Consider the following 24,584-nt stretch of genomic DNA (forward strand, 5'->3'; position numbering starts at 1 on the left):
ATGATAGAAAGTAAGAAAAAGTGGACACTTTAAGAAATATCATATAAAATCTTCATAATAGCAATAGGTTTTATGCCAATATAATTCCATGAATATTTTAGAGCTAATTTATGCATGGTATATATATGTATAAGTACATATATGTATAAGTACACATGTACTTATATATATATATGTGTGCACAAGAGTATTTGTTTACAACCTCATAAAATAAGAGTTTTCCTTATTCTTTTAAAAACTTCTAAAAAATATCTGTATATTAGAAATCCAGTTTTAGGTTTATAGTAAGTTGAGAAAAACAGATTTCTCCACAACTTCTCTCCTCTTCTTATACAAAACTGCCCTGTCCCACCACCAGCATTTCCCACCATAATGATGGGCCTATAGATATCAAGGCCATGGTAGATATGAAGATTCACTCCCATTGTTGTCCATTTTTTGCAGGAATATCTATAGATTTGCACAATTAGTAGAAATAAACATGGTGTCACAGTGCAAAGGAGTTGTGATGAATGTACTACATACTAGCCTATTCCTTTATTGTCTGTTTAGTGATGTCTTATTTTCTCCTTAACAGAATGTTATATTTAAAAGTCTCAATCCCTCCGGCAGAAGACATAGTACAGGGATTAAGATGCTTGCCTTGCTAATCAATCCTTGTCTTGCTAATCAATCTTTGGTCCCTGAGTACTGCTAAGAGTGGCTCTTGAGCACTGATCAGTTTTCTCTCAATACCATTTCCCCCTCAACCTAATCCCTGTAAAAATTTCAATTTCCCCTTATTTCTTACTTTTCTCTTTTTATTTTGTCTTTCCTACAATAAGGACTGAGGGAAGCTGACAAAGCAGTTTTGTTGCATGGCATGCCAGGACTTGATGCATGGCATACTAGAACCCCTCCAAAACTGCCACTTTTTGTTGGAGACCTGCAGCTCCAGCTGCATACTGGCTGGTGATATCTCCAATATTAAATTTTTCCTTTCTCAGACCTTGGAGTAAATTCACATTACATCTTCCTCTCTAGCTGCATTAACATGATGACTTTTCTAATCATACCAACTGGTCTCTTTGCCTCCCTCTTCTGCTGTCTGACTATTTAGGAGTCCACATTCTCTCCTTCATGATTGCATTCCTAGGCTGCTACAATAGAAAGTACCTATAGTTACTGTTGGATTCCAAGTCCTATTTGGGAATGAATAAATTGTGTGTGTGCATGTGCTAGTGTGTACCTCTCTTGCTTCTGGAGGACAAAGTCTATATTTGCATGTACCTCTTATCAAGTTTAGCAAGTTTTGGATATCTATCACTTATAAAATTGATAGCCTCCTGACTTTCCAGAAAACTCTTGGCTGTTATAATTTAGGATGGTGCTAGAATAAAAGATGTTTGTACTATTGCTATTAAGTAATGCTACATCAATCTTCTGAGGAATTCTAAATAATTTGATATATTTTTCTTTCCAAAAGATTGTTTTCATTGTTTGATATGAAGTGATTCAATTTCTGATGCTTATAATGAATTAATTTGTACTTATCAAAGGAAAAATTCTCATTATGTAAACAAAATTTAATAAAACTGATTTGAAATTTTCTTTATTTTTAAATGTTATTTAGGCACTGTGTTGTACAAGCTGTTAATGATACAGTTTGCAGCATCAATGGTCCAGATCTAGATCCTCTACTGATATCAGTGCCTCTTTCCCAAAGCTCCATAGTCCTTCTTCTTCCCCACTTTTGCAAACTTCTTAGCAATATTTTTTTTAATTCATGATTATACGTTGGGCCACATACTTCCAGTTGTGTTGATTTCTCTGTTTTGGATGTTTATCACACCTCTAAATTACTGAATATTTTTAGTAACCAGCCTGTAAGCAGCAAACTTGGTTTCTCCAAACCAAGTTGTTAGAAAACTGCTCTGTATTTGACAATTGCATACTATGCATAAGAAAAGAGACCTAGAAAGAAGTCCTCTTGTAATAATCATGACTCTTGTGGCAGGGCCAAGCCTACAGTGTGTAGTTAGATTCAGAACTCACTAGCCACAGGCCTCCCTTGATTTTTTCAGCAAGTTAAGATTGAAAAAAAAAAAACAAAAAACAAAAAAATAAACAGCCTCTCCTGGTTCACAGTTGTTTGCATCTGGCCTGGGAACACTGAGTGTAATGCTGAACAAAAGTAGTTTCCTTTTGATTTAGATGCGATTTGGAGAGCTCTTAATTTATGCCCCTGGTATTAAAGTGGAGATTTGTATCTAAAAGCATGGCCCTGATTTTCAGGGTCCCTCAAAGGTCACATTTCACTACCAAATGACACTTCCTTCAAAATACACTTTGAGGTGCCAGAGATTCCATCTGGCTGAGTAATGAACATTTCTTTAGTATTAAACAATCACAGCCAGTTCAAAAGGATTGTGAGACTATCAGCTTCAATGATCTGATTTGTTGGTCAAGGCAAGTGAAGTTTGCGGAGGTTCCTAACTTTCTGAAGGAGCCCCTCACAGTCAGTACTGGAAGTGGAAGTTTTCCCAAGGAGCTGTGAGGCCAGAAGTGAGCTCCAGGGTCTACACAGTACAGTCTGCAAGCAAGATACTCAGATTGGAATCTCAGCACTACATATGAGCCTTTGTACACTAGCAGGAACAACCCTATAGGATCTAAACTCTTCCAGAGGTGCTTCCCTAGCAGAGCAAAAGAAGCTGAAGGACATGAAGGTGCCCAGGATGCAGAGCTTCTCAATTCTGAGACTATACAAGAAAATTCTAGGTTGTTCCCAGATCATCAGATACTTAGCACAGGAGAGAAATATTCCAAATCAAACAAGCAAGACTCAAGCACTGACTGGATCTGGGTGATCCAAAGTTGAGTGTTAATTCCCAGAAGAGTGTGACGGATGGTGAAGTATCACTAACATGGTCCCTACTTTGCCTCGGTTTCCCCATCTTACATGTAAGCTCACTCAGCTTTGCTTCTTGTGACTGTCTTCACATTTTGGGCTCTAGTCTAGGTCACGTGAGTTGATCTAGGCTCAGTGAATAAATGGTGTGATGCAACAGTGGAGGTTAGATAAGTATAAATGGGTTAGGAATAAAAGAGAATAATTCCTTCAAATAAAGATTTCCCCAAAGTACCCCCATTGGGGATGAGGAAGTAGGACAAGGGAGAGTCACACACTTCCAAACACCTGGCTGTATTTTATATCCAGCACACACGGGGTGGCCCTGGTGTTGCTTGGCACCACAGGGCCCAACTAGCACTACATTCTTGGGTTCTAGCACTGAAGAACCAGTTAGATTAGCCAAAGACTTTCAGCAATGATCTCTGGGCTTCTGAACACTGTTTGGTAGGTATTCTTGCAAGATTAAAAGTAAATTAAAAAAAGTAAATAACCCCTACTAGATATTGATATTGGGTTACAAACATGTAAAGGCCTTTTAATGAAATCTTTCTTGAGAAATTATATTTTAATGACTCAGATATTAAAAACAAAGAGAAGATAAATGAACCATGTAGACAGAATCACACCAGCTGTGACAGAAACAATCTACCCAAGTGGTCAGAGAAATAGTATGGCATGTAGAGAACTTGCATTTCATGTGGCCAACCCAGGTTTGACATTCAGCATTCCATATGGCCTCTTGAGCACAGCCAGGAGTAATTTCTGTGTGCAAAGTCAGGAGTAACTCCTGAGAATCACTGGGTCTGGCTTGAAATAGAAAGAAAGAAAGAAAGAAAGAAAGAAAGAAAGAAAGAAAGAAAGAAAGAAAGAAAGAAAGAAAGAAAGAAAGAAAGAAAGAAAGAAAGAAAGAAAGAAAGAAAGAAAGAAAGAAAGAGAAAGAAAGAAAGAAAGAGAAAGAAAGAAGGGAAGGAAGGAAGGAAGAAAGAAAGGAAGGAAGAAAGAAAGAAAGAATGAAAGGAAGGAAGAAAAAAGAAAGAAAGAAGAAAGAAATAAAGGAAGAAAGGAAGAAAGAAAGAGAGAAAGGAAAGAAAGAGAAAGAAAGAAAGAAAGAAAGAAAGGAAGGAAGGAAGGAAGGAAGGAAGGAAGAAAGGAAGGAAGGAAGGAAGAAAGAAAGAAAGAAGGAAGGAAAGGAAGGAAGAAAGAAGGAAAGGAAGGAAGGAAGAAAGAAAGAAATAAAGGAAGAAAGGAAGAAAGAAAGAAAAAGAAAGAAAGAAAGAAAGAAAGAAAGAAAGAAAGAAAGAAAAGAAACAATCTACTCAAAGCTGGCTGTTGGTTATGTGTTTGTTCATTTATTCCTTAATCTATTCATCAAATAACTACACAAATGTCATTGGGTATATAATAATGTTAAGGTGACTTCCTTGTAGGAGCCCTGTATTCCAGTATATACAGCTGTATTTATTCTTACACTTCATTATATGTGTATATATAGATTCTTAATACACACATTCTTAATAGGGACTATGACAAGAAAAAGCTGAACAGAAAATATCTTATGTGTACATGTCTTTACTCTGTGGGTGTACATAAACAAAGGGTGCTGGGGCTTGAATCCAGGGGTAGGTTCTCTACTGGTGAGCTCCTTCCTGGCTCTAGAAAACATTTTCTTTTTCAGCTAAATTTCTCATGTTGTCTTCAGAACTGGAGATTAGATAATGGTTCTGGAATTTTGTCCAACAGGATCCCTTCCCTCTAAAGGCATTTGTGCCTTTCAGGTATGCATTGTGTAGTAGCTGCCCTTCCAGAGGTCTATGTCATAGACCCTGCAAAAATCCCCACTGTCTTTGAGAATGTACCAAGTTTTCAGTCAGCCCTTACATGGTCACGGGTTTATTTGCTCTGAGTCTACGTCACTCACAGATTAGTTAAGGAAACCCACAATGTGTTGGAAAGGAGCTATCATTTGTACATGGCATGGTTTAACATTTCCAGAAGTGTTCACACCACACAACTCAGAATAACTACCCCATGCAGAGATAAAGAGAAGGATGTGTTTTTGCTCAAGTTAACTAATAATCAGTGAAGTGACTAACTTCTGTTTGCTGTTATAAATGGAACCTTTGGAGTTGGTGACTGCAATAGAAAAGCAAATAGTCCTAGGAAATTTTGATTTTGTGACACAATGATCATTCACATATGGAAAAACAGGATGGGCATGAAGAATTCTGCACAGACATAGCTGTGAAAATATTCAACTACTAAAAGTGCATTAAGTAATCAGAATGGATAGTGACCACTGATAACTGTCATGCTGCTTTGGAACTACTGGTTGACCCTGCTTCTATGCTGCAGACATTGAAATGTGTTACATAAATGTGACATCTAGAGAGTACCTTTGTATCTTATACCAGAATCTATATCTATCTATATCTATATCTATATATCTATATCTATATCTATTCTTTGACAACTCAAGAATGCTTAATGTCCTGTATAGAGGTTGATACCAATTTCAAATACATGATTAATTATTTTTGCCTTGATCAGTTTTCTTTCTTTCTTTCCTTCTTTTTTGGTTCTGAGACCACACTAAGTAGTGTTTAGGGGGTTACTCCTAACTCAGTGCTTGGAAGGGACCACTCCTTAAGATGCTTCAGAACTATGGGGGTGACTTGAGAACTCCTGTACATGCAAAACTTGTGCTCCAGCATCTTGAAAGATCTTTCTGAATCCACTTTTTCCTTTCCCATTAGATTATTTCCGTTGTTATAAAAACCCATTTTTGTATCTTTTTACTTACAAAAAAAGCAAAAAAAGCCCAAACCCTTCCTGTTCTACTTTTTGCTCTCCCCCAATTTCTCTGCTTTATCAAAGCTCCTGGAGGCAGTTTTGTCACAACCAAGTCTCCTTGTTTCTTCTTTTACTTGCTCTTGACTTCTTTTACAGTTGGGCTTCTTTCTCTTTTCTGAAATTCTCTTGTCAAAGTCACCAAGAACAAACTTATTGTGCAAAACAATGACAAATTCTCAGCCTCTGGGCAGCAGTAGCATGGGAGAAAGTTGATTTCTCTCTGCTGATTGAGATGCTCAGTTTCCAAGTGTCACAGTTTCTTGCCACCCCCTCTTGGGGTCTACTGCATCTTTCTCTTCAAGTTTCAAAATCCTAAAGGACATCAGAGCTCAGTACTTGGACTTCTCTTTCAAATTGTAGATACTTTGTTGGTGATCTCATTTAATTTTGGATTTTAATAAATTCACCCCCCAAAATTTCCTAGTGGATGTCTTTGCAGTAGCAACCACAGTCTACTTTGGACCCTGCCTTGCTCTGATTCTTGCAATTTCTGGTACCTGATTTTCATTTTTGTTTAATTTCTTTATTTAAACACTGATTATAAAATTTCCATGATTGATTTTAAGTCATAAAATACATACCACAAAACACCTCATTTTTTTTTGTCAGACATCAGGCACACCTCTCCGTCTCCTGTATCTTCTGCTAGAGGGTAGACCTCCTCTTGCTAGCTAATGTCTCTTTAGTATTAATTAAAGCACTAGGCAATGTGTTGATAATACTAGTCTTCACTCTATTCAGTATAGCTCTTTTTGTTGGTACTTGGCAATGATTGGATGGAAGCAGCTTTAGATTGAAGCATCCTTTAAATTGGTGCCTTTCCTTACCTGTTCTCCACTCCAGGGTGTGGTTTTGCACTTCCCAATAAAGACTACAGGTCTCAGGAAAAAAATCTTTCTCTTAGGTTTTTCCAAGAGTGAGCTGTCTGTTTCTTAGGAGCAGAAGGCTTGTGTGTGTAAGTTCCTGAACCTGTTTTATCCCCTTAAACATGTGTGAATTATTTCCTTTGTCAGCATTTTCTTCTAGTCCTATGTCCCTTCAATCCTCTGGGATTGGGACATGAGGCTTTTGCTTCACCTGGACACTTAACAGGGAACCAGGACCCAAGGACCTGAGAAGACCCCAACAATGGTAGTGCCATGATGGCCTCTACTGTGTTTGCAGTGCAGGTTATTATCAGGGTGGCGTATGACTTGCTTTCAAGGTAGATTTTTCTGCCTCACCACCTAATAGTGAGATGTAGCAAGAGACACTTTATGATACCCTGACTTTGACATCAGATCTGTGCAAACACCAAGATTTTTTATTGTTTTCACAGCTTAGTTTATTATTATTTTTAGTGACATAACATAACATATAATATAATTGATATAATAATAATACATGTAAGTCAAAGAAAGTTTCTGATTAAAAACATTTTTTTCCATAATGGCTTACATATCTTTCTCAGTAGTGTTTTAGGTACATATTAACATTGAATCAGGGGAATACCCATCACCAACTATGTCTTTCCCCCATTCCAGTTCCCTTTCTACAACCCATATACCCCACCATCACCCCCCGGGCTGCTAGAGTAGGTGGACCCCTCTTTGTCTGGCTTACTAGTAGTGATCTCATATCTGTTTGGTCCTGGAACCCTCGTTTCCCCTTCTATTTAAGGGGCAGAGCTAGAAAAATCGAGGTATGTGGTTTTGTTTGAAGGCAAGAAAAGCAATAGAATGGGGTACAAAATAAGAGGGAAAAAGAAAAAAAAAAAGAAGAAGTCAAAAGTCAAATACGCTGAAAATGGGCTGAGTCTCTCTAGAGGCTTCCAACCTCAGTTTGAGAGAGGATGTGAAAAAGGTAATTGAAATACCACAGCAATACAGAAAAAATTATCGAATTAAATAACCGGTGAGCCCTACAGCAATAAAGATAGGCACCACACAATAGTCTCGGTTCTGAAATCAAGTCATGCTCGAATGCAAAAAGAAAGATAAAGACAAGACAAAATAAAATAAAATAATATTGGAGACATCAACCGTAATCTCCACACCAAAATAAAGATGTCAAAAAAATCGATCAATCGATAAATAAACATGTGGAAAAATGATTGTTTTGTGCTTTTTTTTTCCCCTCCTTTTCTTTATCCCCCTGCATAGGCACAGTAACTATTGGGGTTATTGTAGAGGGAATTCCCTTGACCTAGGAGACACAGGGTTTCTCCACCCCTGAAGTATACTGTCATGGGATTAATTCTAGACTCTCCCCTTGCTGCTTTCGTGGAAACACCAAGATTTTTAATTAATGAAGCCTAACAGTGACAACCATGTTTAAGGAAAATATTTCCTTGGACTTTGAAGGAAATCATTGGGGTTAGACAAATTAGTATGCCTGGAGCCTGTAGTTGGTCTTATGGCAGGATACTTCTTGGGTAAGAACACCCTGTTTTAGACCAAAGGTTTTTCTATTTTTCCCAACTTTTGCTGTGCTTGCAAAAAAACTGTCACTTCCTTTATCTTTTAGATAAAGGCATACAGCTTTTATTCTATAACCTTGGGACATAAATTACTTTTTTTTAACCTCATATTTCTGCATTTTATATAAAGTTGAGAAGAGGAATATGTATTACCTGGGCTCAGTGCATGAGACTTCTGCTTCAGCAAAACATGACTTCAATCAATATTTATTGAGTAAACATCATAATGTTTGTCAATAGAAATTGAGGAAACCTGTAAGCTAAATTTTTATCATGCTTTATAAATTAATAAGAAGTGATGCTTTTCCCTTGCAGTGACTGTTTATATCAAGGCCAGGTCAGTCATATCTTGAATCTAATCTAACCATATTCATTTTTTTAATCAATTTTCTGCAGTTGCTTTCATGTTGCAAAAGTAGAATGGTAGGGAAAAAGGGAGTGCTTAAAAGAAGAAACTATTTATATACTGGGCTGAAAGGCTGATACTATTTACTGGTCTTTCTAGAATTTATTTGTCCATCCTGATTGATGAGCCTTAGAGAAACAGTGCCAAATGTCAAATTTATAATGGGCTGGAGCCATAGTACAGCAGGTAAGGTGCTTTCTTGGTATGTGGCTAACCTAGGTTTGATCCTAGAAACTCCACATGGTTACATGAGCCTGCTAGGAGTGATCCCTGAGAACAGAGCTAGGAGTAAGTTTTGAGAAAAGCCACATGTACCCCCAAATCAAAACAAAACTAAATTTAAAATTTTAATTGTTTAAATTTTAAACTATTGTTTTAGGGTATAAATGAAATTCTAGGGGAGGTGATAGAGTTTGGTGGTAGAGTTGCTTATTATAGATGTGTAAAGTCTTAGGTTTAATTTCCAGACTTATCACATACACATACTAAAAAAAAGTTCTAGAATTTGCTGTCCTGGATTCTAACCCTGTTTTGGAAGAAAGGCACACCTGGTGGTGCTCAGACTATGCCTGTGATCAGGTATTGCCTTAGTTGAATCACTGTATTAAAGCCATTGGTACTGTTCTTCAGTCATCTAATGGGAATAGCTATATAGGTAGCTGTGGAAATAAATGAATTAAGGTATGCAAGTACTGAAAATATTGTGAAACACAATCAATTATGAACAGGTGTACTTTACTCATGGTTATAATTTGGCTTCTGCTTATTGTTGTTGGCTCTGTGGTTCAGCTAGATATGTAGATATCACAACCCTATCCCACCAACATGCTTGGGTTGCCCATATTACTTTCCTCTCTTCTGTTTCTTCTTTCTTTCCCTTCAATCTCTCTCTTACCCTATCTTCAATTCTAAAATTCAGGGTTCAAGATAATCTAGTATCCTTTCCTCCATCCAATTGGATGTCTTGCATTCCTTTGATTTCTTTATATACCACAGATGAGTAAACATCATTTTTTACATATAAATTCTTTATTTGAATCACTGTGAGATACATGGTTACAAAGATACCTGGTTACATGTCATACAATGTACATCCTTCACCAGTGCACATTTTCTGCCATCAATGTTCCCAGTTTCCCTCCTCTTCTCCCCATGCCCTCTACCTGCCTGGCTTTGGGGCAGACATTTTTCTTTCCTTTCTCTCTATTCTTTTCTTTTTCTACTTAAACACTGTGGTTTGTAATAATATTACTGAAAGGGTATCATGCATATCACTTTATCTCCTTTCAATGCACATTTATTGTCCATACTGATCATTTCCAGCTATCATTGTGATAATAACTGCCTTAACTAAACTCCTCTGCTATTTGTGACAGCTTCCTACCATCGACTGTATTCTTAGTCCTCATATCTATGGTCTTTGAATATTATTCCCATACTATCTTTTTTAATATTACACAAATCTATTCCCTCTCCTTCTGATTCATTTCACTTAGCATAATATTCTTCATATCCATACATGTAAAAGCAAATTCACAAATTTCCTAGCTGCTTTATAGTATTTCATTGTGTAGACATAGCACAATTTCTTTATTATAAAAACCTTGATAATACACATACTGGCCATTTGTATGGTGTCTTTGAAAAAGTGTTCCTTTTTTCTCTCGCTTTTTTATATGATTGTTAGTTTTTTTTTTGTTGTTGTTGAATAGCTTTGTGGTTGCTTTATATGGTTAATGTGTCTTCTGCTAAACCAAGTGTTCCATAAAAAGGAACAATGTCTGCTCAGATCAGAATTTGATTCCCAGGATCTATTGGAGTAGTTGTCTCATAAGTTTTCAACAAAGTGATTAGTGAGTAACTAAAATAAAATAAAAATAAAAGGGATGGTTATGTCCCTATTTGGGGTACAAATATGTTCAAGAAACTTTTTACTGTGTGCATCAGAACTGTGCTAAGTCCTGGGATACAGCAGAGAATAAATAAGGCAGCTCTGGGAAAAGTGAACATTGAATGAACAACTTTTGACCGTGCATTTGTGCTTTGTCCAGTGGACTACCAGGGTTTCTCTCACAGGGAGCCTGGCCTGGCTTTACAGAGGGAGAAAATGTCTCGATTTGCCTAAAATTTCCCAGCCTGCTCTCTCATTGTGCTCATCATTTGGAGAGAGGAGAGAAAGCTGAGCCATTGGCAGCTCACAGTGATGGATGGATATAGGTTTCCATTTCTGTATCTTCTCTCTGACTATTTGCAGGCAATACCCCGTGCCCCCACAGCCCTTGCTGGGAAATCGAGGAATCAGGATTGGGTAAACTGTTTTTCAGCCCATCTTAAGCAATGAGCAGGCAGGACAGTTTCCAGATGAAGATGATGGCATAGTGGAGCTTTTTCCCAGGTTGCTTTCCTCCTCCTGGCAGGAGGCATTGAATAATCCTTGGGTTTCCCACTCAAGCCTGCCCTGTGCCAGCTCAGAGATTCTTTCCCTGCCCACCAATTTTCTGGCACCAAGTAAATGTGAACTGCTCTGAATGGCGGGCAGGAAGAGCCCTGCACCTGCTCTGTGGACTATTCTCCTCTCCAGCACCCTGGGGTAAGTGCACAGTGAAACAGGAGCTGGCCCAGCCTGGTGCCAAGCCCAGAAGCCTCAATGAGAATAAGGCCCAGCAGGTTTCTACTTTCTCTCCTCTTTCCCTCGCCTTTCACACTCTTGCAGAAATTAGGGGCTGGCTGTTGCTAAGGGCCAAAATAACAAGACCAGAGTGCTTTAACTGTTATTTTAACAATTAAACTAGCAGAGCCTTTGGATTGGTATTTTAAAGACCCCCTCAGCCCTCCTCCCTGGGAAGGAGAAACTTCAGATACTGAAGCTATTGTCGACCAAGAAATTGGTGAGTGAAAGTGATTCTCTTCAGGGAGCAACGTTCTGTATTGAAAACTTTTCATTGACTATTGGCCATAGTGAGCCATAGGTGAGTTTGCTCACCATGGATATAGGTAACAGAGAGCAGATACAGTAATACCAAATGTGTGTATGAGGGAGGGGATTGGCTGACATAGAATTTGAGGTTAGGACTGGGCAAAGCTTTGATTATTTTTACAATCTTGAATTTTACTTATTAGCATAGGCAAGAAAGCTGTTTCTTCCTTCTTCCTTTCTTCCTTTTTGTTTTTCTTTCTGTTCCCTCTTTCCTTCTTCCTTGCTATTCCCCTGCCTTTTCCTTCTCTATTTCCTGAAGTGGGTCCTAAACAGAATGTTTTCTGGAGTAGTTTTAGCTACTGCCATTGTCTCATTATACCAAGAGCAGTATCCTGTATTCAGGCAGTGCTGGTAGTTCTGCAACTGAATAAATTCTGGCTGGTCAGATTAGATGACATACAGTAAGGAATGAGTTGCCATTGTAATTTCTTCTCATTAAAAATCCCAATAGCATGGCTCTTACAAAGATGAAAAATTATTATTGATCTCATCTTGAATGTTCTCTCTTGTGGAAACATTTTGGACAAGAAAAGGGAGTGAATGGCAAATGTTAAATACAAGGAAATTAGGGAGTAGCCTGGATGACAAGGAAACTAATGACGAGGATTTAAAAAAAATGTGTCTTCAAAAACTCTCTTGGTATAAAGCATAATATTTGATTCTGAGAAAATAAAAGCAAATAAATACACAATGCTTATTTTACATATTAATTATGTGTGTAACTATCTTTGGTAATTTTTTTGAAGTTCATGTAATTATTTTTGGGAAAAAATGCAAATGAATTTTGGCATACCTTTCTACTTTGCAAAAAATTTTTTTCTTCATGAAATAATTCCTCTTACTGCTATAAATGAACCACTAACTCCCAAAACTTCCTTAAATAGGATACATATTGTGGAACTACTAAAATTATTAATATTTACTTAACATTTTATCAGGGCCCCAGGCAAAATGTTAAGACTTTTACATAAAACATCTCCTTTATTTTGAGCTTTAAGTTACAACCAGAAATGCTAGTGGCTGCTTCCAGCTTAGTGCTCAGAAGTCACTTGTAATGGTTCTCTGGCGATCAGACAATGCCACAAATAAAATCAAACACTTATACATAGAAAGACAATGCTCTACTGCCACATCCCTATTTTGAATTATCTCATTTCAATCTCTTGACCACCTTCAATGTACTATCATTATCCCCTGATTTTAGTAAGTAAAGTTTAAAAAGTTTAGTAATTTCTCCAAGTCACACCACTAAAAAGAAGCTGAAGTATTCACAGTAGCCAAAATCTGAAAACATCTTGAATGTCCAAGAAAGAAACTGTGACACATATACATATGGAATACTACTCAGCTATAAGAAAAGATAAGATCAGAGCATTTATAGCTTTGTGGATAAATTTACAGAATAATATGCTGAGTTAAGTTAGTCAGGAGAGGGATAGGTATTGAATGATATCTCTCATATGTGGAATATACTATTACATAGGCTGGCGAGATAGTACAGAAGGTAAAGCACTTTTCTTGCAGGGGTACAACCTGGATTAAATCCCCAGTACTCCATAGGGTCCCCTCAGCCCCACCAGGAGTGATTTCTGAGTGTAGTAGAGACAGGAATAAGCCCTGAGCACAGCCTTGTATGACCACCAAACAAACAAAAATAGCTTAGTAAAGAAACAAAAAATAATCAAAGGCAACAAAAACTGAGAACTGATCTTAAATAAGAAGCAGTTAGGGTGTTAGGGGACTCAAGATATAGTGGAGAGAAGGTGACTCTTTGGTGAAGGGTGTATAAGGAAGCAGCTGTTCCATCATTGCCAGATAGAAGCTGCAGGAACACAAGGGTTTGACTACCTGGCAAAAAAACTCATGTTGATTTGAATGTGGTGAGTCCATCCCGTTACACAGGCTTCCCTCAGAATGAAGGGTCATGTTGGCATTTTGTGATGATGCTAAAGATAACTAGGATGCTTGGCAAACCCACAGGCCCCCTTCCCTCTCCCACACATTCTCCTAATATTGACATGCCTCCTATAGAAACAGACATGAGGGAGTGATAGAGCTGCAGAAACCAGCCCTATTTATTCAGTGAACAAAACACAAAAGACTTGGCCTAGAAATACCAGCAAAGACAAAGGAAGACGTGGGGAGGGCATTGTGGCCCTAATGAATGGGTCTGTCTGAGAAAAGGCAAGGGAGGCTTATACAAACAGAACCGAGGTTAAAGATCATCACTGTACCAGTCAGGCTAAAATATGGGCAGCATGAAGATGCCAAGCCAGATAGTAGGGTGCTATCTATCAGGGGAGTGAAGAGAGGGTAGCAGAGGGGCCCCTGACCTATGCTTATCTGTTTTACTGAAGTTTTGATCTCCAGGCTGAGAAAGACGTAGCTAGAAAGAAATGTTTAGGGCATAACATTCTTTCCATGTTAGGACACCACATCTTGCTCTTTGGTGACAAATGACTGAACAGCCTAGTTGGTCCCATTGATGATCTAATTCCCTAGAAATGAAACCCAAGACCTCTGCTTGTAAGCCCTCCCAGAAAGAGTTAAACCTGAGCCTGCTCTTGGCTTCCTTTGAGGTGAATGATGGGTTGGGGAATGGGAGATGACCGGGCTGCCTTGTCCAAAGGGCCTTTTCTTTCTTGCTCTAGGTGGTGCTTTCTTGCTTTTATAGCCCCGAACACCCTCACTTTTCTTCCTTTTATTTTTTTGCTGGGGCTTGGAAACCTGGACAGAACACACACACACACACACACACACACACACACACACACACACACACACACACACACACACACACAGACTCTGAAGACAGTATAGACCAAATTGAGACCTGAGAAGGCCTTTCCATTTCTGCCAAACTGCAGTGTGAGCAAAGCCCGGGGGTTTGTCTGAATGTGTTGGCTCTGGCTCACATGTATGAATGAACCTCAAATCAGTAGGGCCAGGAGGGCAAAACCTGCAGCTCCCTACAGTCCCTCTAAAAAGCGGCAAACGGCTTCCAAAAGTACGTGTGGACATTTGCACACATATTTGTGGTTCTGCTCTCCATTGCTTCTTATAGGAAATAAGTGAGATTTTCAAATGTTTTTGTGATGCACTCAGTAGACAGTAGAAGGAAAGAATTTCCCTGAAACTCGACTTGTAATCAAAATAAGGAAGGAAGATATGAAAGAACCAAGAGCATTTCAGCTCATCCGGATGTGGCACTTTCCGACATCTGGCTGTCCAAATAAGTGTCTTGCATTCAATACTATTAACATGTGTCACTTTAATGAATATTTTCCTTTGGCAGTCCATGGAGTGGTTACATTTTTGGCCATGATGGAGCAGTCTGTTGCTTACATTACCTGACCCACAGTCCTTTTTCTTTGTGTTGTTGGCTGTGGGAAAGAGAAGAGTGGAAAATAGCTCAAAATCTGGACAACAGTACTTCACAACTACTCAGCGTTTAACCTAACCGCTTCAAATAGCAGCTCTTGGAGGAGAGACTGGGGGTTTTCTGTGACATTCTTTGTAACAAAGGGACCAATGAGCCCCACATCACAAAGATGAAGAAATAAATACCACAAATAGGGTGGCACTTTTTATTTTTCTTTCAAAGACCAAGAGAAAAGACCAGGGTTTGGCATATCATTTGAATTTTTAAGGAAACTTATGAGATAAGCAACTATCTAAAGTCAAAAAGAATTTTCAAATGGCCAGTGTTGAGAGAACCTCAGTAGTATTTTAAAAAACCCACCATGAAATACCACATTGCTGTAAGGAATGATGCAATCATGCAATTTGCTGCAACATGGATTTTGGAAGATATCCTGTTAAATGAAGTAAGCCAGAAGAAGAAGAAGAAGAAGAAGAAGAAGAAGAAGAAGAAGAAGAAGAAGAAGAAGAAGAAGAAGAAGAAGAAGAAGAAGAAGAAGAAGAAGAAGGAGGAGGAGGAGGAGGAGGAGGAGGAGGAGGAGGAGGAGGAGGAGGAGGAGGAGGAGGAGGAGGAGGAGGAGGAGGAGGAGGACAAATACAGGATGGTATCACTTATATGTGGCATTAGAATAACTGCATGAAGGAAGACAATGGTTAAAATATGGTTTTCAAGAACACTCTAGGCCCCAGGGTATAGTGAGGAGAAGGAAAGAAATTAGGTGGAGGAGAAAGACAAATATGAAAGGATGAGGAACAGGGGCCTAGGCGGTCTCAATGCATTGGTAGGGTTAAAAAGAACTAAATATTCAAGTGAGAGTCAATGACAATATCATGAGACCCAAACTTTAACAACCAACCTTAAAAATGGGTCTGTTACAATAGCAGGCCGGGAGGAGGTTTGGGGGATGACTCTGGGAATATTGGTGGAGGAAGGTTGACACTGGTGGTAGGACTGGTCCTAAAAAATTATATGTCTAAAACCCAACTATGAATAACTTTGTAATTTACAATGGCTTAAATAAAACCATTTTTTTAAAGCTAACCAAGGGCTGCTGCAAAGACAATGCAGTTTCATGTGCTTGCCTTGTAGGCAGTCAGCCCCAGAGCTGCTGGGTATTCAAAGTGCTGCAGAGATAATAGAGAATGAAGAAAAGGGAAAAGGGTTGAAGGCCAAAGGGGCCATGCCCCACTGAGAGTAACAACCCTCCATTGGAAAATCAAGCTTGTTTTATGCTGGATGATACAAGTACCTCCATCTGCAAAGGCAAATGCATCCAGCCTCCAGTATGGCCCTGAACAAAATAGAGGCTGTTTATTCATAATAAGAAAGACAGGAATGTACGTTGAATGAATGACTTTTCAGTCCACCCATTCCCGGAAGCAGATTACCTAGGCACTTCAATATTTGTTTAAATCCTTTGCTTTCACAACATTAAAAAGTGTGAAGACTATAATACTATTTAGATTTGCTCAAATAATTGCAGCATGCAAATAAGTTGAGTTCTGTTATAGAATTTGAATATCTGGGAGGACAATGATTTTTGTGTTGCTTTGTTCTTATTTTTATTGCAGAGGCCACAATAGCCACATCTGGCAGTGCTGGCAAAGGGCATATGGTACCAGGGAAGAAGCCAGGGCCTCAATCAGACAAGCCAGTGCTCTTACCTCTTGAGTCACAGCCCACATGGAGAACAGACACCTTGCTGTGTCTCTGTAGCTTCCAGAGATTCTTTTCCATGAGAGTGAGCCAGTTTCTAAGCTATTTTATGCCTTCAAATAAAGTCTAACTATGCTGCTTATGCTATCTGGTTTTTCTTTTATTCCTAATTTGTGCCATTAGTTATTTTCATTAGGTTGTAATGAATGTTTTTGTAAAATATTCCCTGGATTTAGAATAAAATTAACAGAAGAAGAAATGAATAAGAGTGTGACTATAGAAACCAAAAAGCTTAATAATGAATCATTCAACACATATTTATTGAATGTTTTTTCATGGCCAGGGTAATTACGTTATAACACAAGCCTTTATTATTTCCTTCAGCACCTGGCATACTGTACTATATATGATGGTCAATAAATGTGCTGCCAGACAGAACTCCATCTACCAGGGGATTTAAATGGTCAGAGAGCTCATGTAATTTCACTATCATCACCATCATCACCATTGTCATCACCATTGTCACTTTCATCATCACCACTACCACTACTATCATCATTAGTTTCTAGTGAGAAATTACAGGATATTTGTTTTCAAATGGGTTTGTTGAGGAGGAAAAATAAAAGCCTCCTCGGTTGGTCAGGAGTCATGAAAAAGAGAAGAAGAAATGAAACTAACACCCACCTGGTGCAGATAAAAATCTGACAGCTGTAAGGGGGCTGCCATTTTTACTGCAGATTATTTTGCTTGTACAGTTGTGAGCCCTGCTGTAGGAAGAAAAAAATTAAAGATTTTTTTGCATGTAGATAAGCATTCAAGGTACTACTCTGTTGAGGCTCATTTCTATTCCTCATTGGTAGGGAAGTGCTCTTCAATTTGATGACAGTGTCAATCAAGTTCAAATCATGAGGCATGCTGAGTTAAGGGAAGGAAAATGGAAATGTCAAGATATGTGGAGAAAAGACACTGTCATTCAGTTGCACTTTCCATCACTCATTGGTCCAGCAAATGTATATTGAGAGACAGCTCCTTGTCTGGCACTATGGTATATGCTATAAATAAAGCCATGAACAAAAGTGAAGATTCTTGAACCAAATTAAATGTGAAATTATTATAAAAGCCACCCAAGCCCAAAACCCCAAATCAATAATACAGAAGGCTCAACTGGAAACTTATAGCTAAGTGAACCTTCAGACAATGATTCCATGGTGAGCTATGACAATTTTCACAAACTTTATTTTTAGTTAGAAGCTTTTTCTCCAGTAATTTCATTTAGATTTAACAAGCAGTATTAAGCAAATTAGTCATGCCTGCCAAAGGATATGACTTGAGGGAGAGCGGGAAACTGGGACAATGGTAGAAAAATTGTAACACCGGTGGTGGGGACTGGTGTTGGAATAATGACTACTAGAATCAACTGTACTTTGAACAATGTTGTGAATTATGATGCTTAAATAAAATTAAAAAAATTAAGTTCTTGTTCTCATGAACTTCAGGTCTGGTAAGAGAAGCCAGACAACAAGCAAATAATTAGTCATACACATATAGCCATAAATGCAAATATATGCACTATTCTGTTGAACATTAATAACTCTCTTAAAGTATAAGATCTCACAAGATTGAGTAGGTAAGGGAAAAGATGACACTGCCTAGAAGTGACTGGGGGGGCAGTTCTCAAAAAGCTAGTTAGAAATTGTATCTAGGATTGATATCTTTGAGTCAAGAGTTTATCAAGAGAAACATGTCTTCCTGGGGGAGAAAAGTTTCTATAAAATAATAAGAAGAAACAGAGATGCTGGATTGGTTAAAAATTGGTCAAACTGGTAAAGCTCAACAGAAAGATCAGGCAAATGGGGTGGTTTGGAAAGTTACTGATAGACTGGGTGCAAGGTGTTGGCAGCTGTGTCCAGCATGGAACAATGGACATATGGGGAGATATCTGTGATTATCTCTGAATGCTCTCATATTATGGACAATTTTCCACTTCTTTAAACCATCTGGGCTTTACAACATTTTTTACCAAGAGTGAGTTACTTGCGTAATCAGAGGAAAGAAGCATGGGTCTCCTCCCTAAATTAGCATAATTGAAAAAGGATGACATAGAGAAAGGAGGTCACTGCGGATGAGACTCCAGAATTTAAATTGCACAAGATTTATCTGTGATTAGTAGTTGATTTTGTTAAACGCTTTCAACAAATGGTAATCAGTTTGAGTGATGTAGACCAATGTTTCTCAACTGTGGGTCTCCCAGGACATTTTGAGAGGGCTATAAGAGAAAATCTGCAGATGGGGTGCCATGGTATGAGACTAGGGGGCAACTGGTAGTATGGAGGCCATGGGAAAGAAACATATTGTAAGGTCCCATAGCCAGAAAAATATTTGAAGAACACTGATGCAGAAGATGAAAAGTGGGAAATGGGAGGAAAGGAAGACAAGGACCGAGGTGGACCCTACCATCATGAGATCCAATTAAGTGGTCCTTTATCATTGTTAAACTCTGCCACTGAGTCCTAATCTTAATCATAGTAGCTATAGTTCCTTTACCATTTTCCCCGTAACTAATATTTTAGACCCTTCAACTCTAGCTGCACAGTAGAAATGCTAGAATAGCTTTTACAAAGTGCCAGCATCTTATCAGCATGGGTAGAGTTTGAATTTACTTGGTCTGGGCTGGATTTTTAGTGAGTTTATCATGCAGCTAAGGTTGAGAAACGTATCAATGTTCTGGGTTGTGAGCATTTTTTTCACTTTGGTTCGTTGTTATCTACACTCTTTGTCTTTTCTCTTTGGCATCTAATTTCACAACCACAAACTAAGAGCTTTGCATGTGGCAGGTCATCTCAAGTAATACTCGTTTCCAGAATTCTTTTTTCGAGGGGGGGTCACACCCGGCAATGCTCAGGGTTACTCTTGGCTCTATGCTCAGAAATCGCTCCTGGCAGGCTTGGGAAACCATATGGGATGCCGGGATTTGAACCACCGTCCTTCTGCATGCAAGGCGAATGCTCTACCTCCATGCTATCACTCCGGCCTCCCATTTCCAGAATTCTGTGTCAACTTCTGAAGGAAGGAATACTTTAAAAGACACTTAGCTATGTTTTCAGACAAAGTCTTTTGTGGGCCTTGCTTTCTGACTTTCCCAGGGTCTTTCTATTCCTCCTTGCAACCTGCTCTATCTTTTCTGCTTAATCAACAAAATGGTTTTCATCTTGATTTTGTATTGCCTCACTTTCCTCCCACCACTACCTACAATCCTTTTCCTGTCTGTAAAATTAAATCTTTACATCCTATTAGTTTTTCCATCCTCCAGTTGTATTTACCTTGAGTCTAGTCAGTCCTTCCTCTGATCATTCAGCTCAATAAACACTGTTCACTTCTGACTTTTGTTCTTTTGAGTGGCTTACTTGATATCTTTGGCTTCTTTATTTTGAATGTATCAAAGATGGACATGCTATCCAAGAAATTTTCTGTATACAGAAGGCATTCAATGAATGGCTAATTAAAAATCAGTTCTCTATTGACTAAGTATGACAGTTCAATTCTTTCTGCCTGGACTGTATCCAAACTATAACCCTCTTATCTTCCACACTAACTGGTCGACTTCGCCATCTGCCCAGACCTTGCGATTAAAATCCTTTAATGTAGAGATCACTATCTGTGGCACAAGCAATTCTAGAGGCATGACCAAGCATACTTCCCATGACGAGCACGCAAACCTTTGGTTTCTAGCCAAAGGCAATTATGTGGAGAATCTGGAACTGTTTGGAATTCTCAGCTTCTTCCTATTGCTTTTCTCTAAAAGCTACCCCATTTTTAGGGAATTAGCATTGGGCTAGGCTTTGGCTGCAACTGCTATTGAACAATCCATAAATATTTTTGCATTGTTTGAAGTGGTGATTGAGTATGCAGTGTCTCTGATCACCTGAATAATTGGCCACTTGCTGCTCACCATATGTAACAGTCACATGGTTTTCTCTCTGAGCCTGAACTCTCCCAGTCCAATTTGTTTGTGTGTGCTCATTTCAATGGTTTTGGACTTGTTTTGTAGAGATGAATCTTTGTATAGATGATCAAATCATCCTCCCACATGTCTGTGGGAATCACATGCTGGATGGTCTGGTTCATAAGCATTTTTATTAGTTTAGTCTAAGTCCTGCTTAATATACTTAATTGTAATATCAGGGTAGACATACTAGCCTGAAACCTTGGGCTAGCATCCAAATATGTTATCACTGGATAAAAAACTAACTCAGGCAATTGGGATAGACTTGTCTACCTGTTCTTTAGCTAGGGAAGTCATCTGCCAATGGGATGTAAGGGAAGAGACAAAATTATGTTGTGAGAAATATCATTGGCTCAAGTTCTTGAAAAACTGTTTTTGTTTCCTCTTATTGAAAATAGAACATAGTACCTCATGGAGGAGGCCTATAAATTAAAGGGGTATAAAATCCTGCATAGTATGGGAAATGGAAAATTTCTTTTTTGGTGGGAGTGTTTAGAAGTGTTTAGTGTTTAGAAGGTCTGGGGACCCTATTTAGTGACTCTGCACCAACTGAGTTGGTGGGTCAGAGCAAGGGCTGAAGGATGTGTTATTCAGACCACAAGTGTGTGCTTCAGACAGATTCCAACTCATGAGTGGAAAGATTCAAGCTGGATATAAATTAACACTGAGACAGTCACTACATCTTTTGTCAGATAGAACCAGAAAAATCAGCCTTACATGCATGTACACACACACGCACACACACACACACACTGAAAGGAATTGTTTTTCTTATAGAAAGTCACAGAGTAAGTGCCTGCCTACCTCTTTTAATAAAATGGAGCATTTTGTCAGGATAAAAGTTTTCTTAGATCCTGGATTAGAGGAAATAACTTCTTTGTTTTCACCATCTGACCCTCAGAAAGGAAACTGAAAACACCCCAGGAAAGAAAATGGATTCAACACCATGGCTCCAGGGTGTCTAGGGATTTCAAGCCCTATGCTAAGACCATTGAGCACGGAAGGAAGAAATGTCAGTGGCATGATAAGGAAGAAGCTGAAAATAGTTGGAACAAAGGGGAGCTTATACAGTACCGAGACTGGAATGAGGACAAATAGAGCAAAACGAAGTTGAGAGGGGGAAGGACATGGCCCAAGAGGCCTGGAAAAAGAAATCCTCAGTACCCCTAGTTTCAGTTTCTAGGAGGAGAAAATATTCAAGGACTATCTTGGCCTTTTAAAAATGTTTGTTCAAATAGAATAAAATGGGTTCAACTAGCCAACATGAGCTTTTTATCGCAGCTCTTGGAACCTCTGGATTTGCTTAAAAGAGCCAAAATACAACTTTCCAGTTAAAAAATAGCTCTGTACACATACTTTCTCTCACTAGTATTATGGAGAGAGACCCTCAGGAGGAAAGAACCTGGACAGATGACCTTTAGGTATTTATTTTAGATGCTGACTCGCTCCTCAGGTAAACAAAAGTGCTTTTGGCAGATAAAGTAAGAGGTTGTTTCACCTCGTACTCAAAGTGAGTCATTTTTCAACTCATCACCTCAGCTCTCTTCTTTGCTGAGCTTTATATTTAATATCTGGTTTTATTATGTTTTGGGGTCTCCTCAAATGGCACTCAGAATATTTATGGAGTTTTCAATAGTGATTCTTGGCAATTGCTCCAGAAATTTGATGCAAAAATCTGGGGATGTGGTGCCACCTCTGCCCTGAGGTGCCAGAGATTACTTGAGACACTGCTATGGTGCAATAGCTGGCAATACTGGGGATCCACATGGTATCAGAGATCAAGATAGCATTGTACTGTATCCCAGTCCCTGCACTTTGTCTTTATGGTGCTTTCTAGAAACATTGATAAGTACAAAAATCAAGATTCAAACCAGAACCTCTCTATGCCAGTTACTATGCTAGAGACTGTGTGCAATTCACTTATTACATTCTCATAAAGACACAAGGGGGAGCCATATTTTGGTTTGTTTTTGAGAGGGAGAATTGAGGCAAAAGAAGAATTTGTTTATCCCTGTGTGCCACATTTTGTCCTCATATATACTATGGCATGTATGAAGACAAAATGTCTGCATTTTTCTGAGTGGCAGGAGAGAGGTTAGTCAGCCAAAGGTATTGAGGAGTTCTGAAAATAAATTTTTTTTATACCGGATCATTAATTATGACTATTTTCATCTATATTTAAAAACCAATAGTGAGATAAGAGAATTGAAAAATGGCATTGAAAAAAGCAGATAGAAACATGTGCTCTGAAAGAGAGAGATTACAACCAGATTTCCAATAATCTCTCCATAAATCAATTGGATTTATTCATTTGAAAACACCAAGACTTGAGGCCTATAGGGAGTCCTGGTAGGGACTCATCTTACTCAAGCCAGCATTTCACATGGTGGAGATGAAGATGGAGAGAAGTCTGTTAATAAAAAAATGACACAGTTCACAGAGAATAAGAACCAAGCCTCCACCCTTTCAGAGTAAACATGGCAGAGAAGGTAGAATTCAATAACATTCACATTGGATCACTCCCTTATTTTCTGTCTTCTCTCTTCCTTCCTTGCCAGTAATTTCCCCATGGCCAACTTTGTATAAAAAGCTCAGTGAATAGCCCAAGTTGACTGTAGACTACTTTGGGGAGGTATTACTGCCCCCTGTACCATTGGGTCATGTGCAACTGCATTGCTGAACTAGCTGAGCATCAGAAAGTGACATTTCACTAAATAGCACCTGTGACTCAGAAAGAAATGACCTAGACGGCATAGACTGATCCTTCTACCTCTTCTTGGGAATTAGCAAAGTAGAAACTTCTCTTGTATGTTGCCACCTTTGTGGTTGAGACCCTCCCCCCCCCCCCCCGATAAAATATTTTTGGCCTTCTATATTGACTATTTCTAGCATGTCAAATGTCCTGGGGTCTCTAATAAAGCATCGAGCATCCCATACATTCTTGCATTCTTGCCAATCCGCTTAAACTTTCCTATTCTTAGGGAAAACATGAAAAACTTGAAAGGAACAAAACATTTTTCTTGGTTTTCCATTTTAGGGAATGCAATGGAATTGCTCTTTTTTTTCAAGAAAGTATAAAAAGCTAAACTGTCTTCTAAAAGTCAGGGAAGTATCTAGTATGATGTTTCTGTCTTTACTTTGAAGATCTAGTTAATGTACATGTTTTGTGATCATCATTAGCATAGATTCATGACCTTATTGCTTCTGGTCAGCATCTTACTCACCTTCTCTCTCTCTCCACTTGGAGTAAAAAAAGCCACTGTAACCAGTCATTTCAGTGGAGGAAATAACCAAGAAAATGCCTTAATTGAATTGGCTAACAGAAGAGAACAAGGGGAAATAAAAGAAGATGGTATGTTTCAGTGTATGTCTTTTTAACTTATAGTCCCAGAAAAAATTCACCAGAAATACTTGATTTGAAATAATTGTTTTAAATTATAGGAAAGGAGAAAGATAAAAAAATATCTAAAGATGATATGATAGCTACAGCCATATCACCATGTTCAAAATGGCTTTGCTGAAAATGTTGCTTAACATAGTGGATGCTGACTAATATGATGATGAGAAAACACCAGAAACACCTCCCATATTGATTAAGGATGCTCTTACATAGTCATATTGCAAAGAAGGTTTGATTACATTTAACACATCATTTATCACAGGAAAATATTATAGGCAGCCCAACACTCTTTTAAGCACATTAGGGTTAATATAAAAATGACACAAGATTTCCTTCTCGGTAAAGGCATGAATATGACTGGTGTATTGGGATCAGTTTATGAAACACATTATACATCTGTTTAGCATATTTTAAAACTTTGTTAATATTGACTAATAATTTTCTCATATTTCCAGTTAGGGCATCTTTCATCTTTTGTCTTTTGCCTTGAAACAGTTAACCACAGTCAACACAATCAGTC

Source organism: Suncus etruscus, chromosome 3, assembly GCF_024139225.1.
Source record: "Suncus etruscus isolate mSunEtr1 chromosome 3, mSunEtr1.pri.cur, whole genome shotgun sequence".
NCBI classification, from domain to species: Eukaryota; Metazoa; Chordata; class Mammalia; order Eulipotyphla; family Soricidae; genus Suncus; species Suncus etruscus.